Consider the following 627-nt stretch of genomic DNA (forward strand, 5'->3'; position numbering starts at 1 on the left):
GAATTAACCAAAGCCCTGTCCTGGGCCAACAAAATCCAGGCTCCTTCAACTTCTGTCTCCCATAGATCCCGCCTGACATTATCCTCCCATCTACGTCTAGGTCTACCCAGCGGTCTCTTCCCTTCGGGTATCCCAACCAGTACCCGGTGCACACCTCTTGTCTCATCCATGTGCGCTACATGCCCCGCCCATCTCATTCTTCTCGACTTAATCACCCTGACAATATTGGGGGAGGAATATAAATTTTGAAGTTCATTATGCAGTTTTCTCCAGACCCCATCGTCTGCTCTCCTAGGCCCAAATATCCTCCCTTAGAGTGAGAGACCACGTTTTGAACCGATGCAAGACAACTGGCAGAATTATTGTTTCGTATATTATAATCTTCAGGTTCTTAGAAATCAGTCGTGAAGACAAAATATTTTGAACTGAGCAGTAGCAGGCATTTTCGGAATTTAGCCTCCCCCTAATTCCGTCGTGAATAAATTTTGATTTGTTATTGTTGTTTCATTGTTCCGTAAACCCGCGTACTATATAGTAACAGTATCAGAACTTTAACCTGATTTTCGACCACTTTCAAGGTCACTGACAATTTATTCTGGCCGATTAAACGCACGACGTCGCTTTCAT

This window comes from Zootermopsis nevadensis, unplaced genomic scaffold (assembly GCF_977971745.1).
Source record: "Zootermopsis nevadensis isolate Lab colony 2312 unplaced genomic scaffold, Znev_1.0 Znev_ptg000042l, whole genome shotgun sequence".
NCBI lineage: Eukaryota > Metazoa > Arthropoda > Insecta > Blattodea > Termopsidae > Zootermopsis > Zootermopsis nevadensis.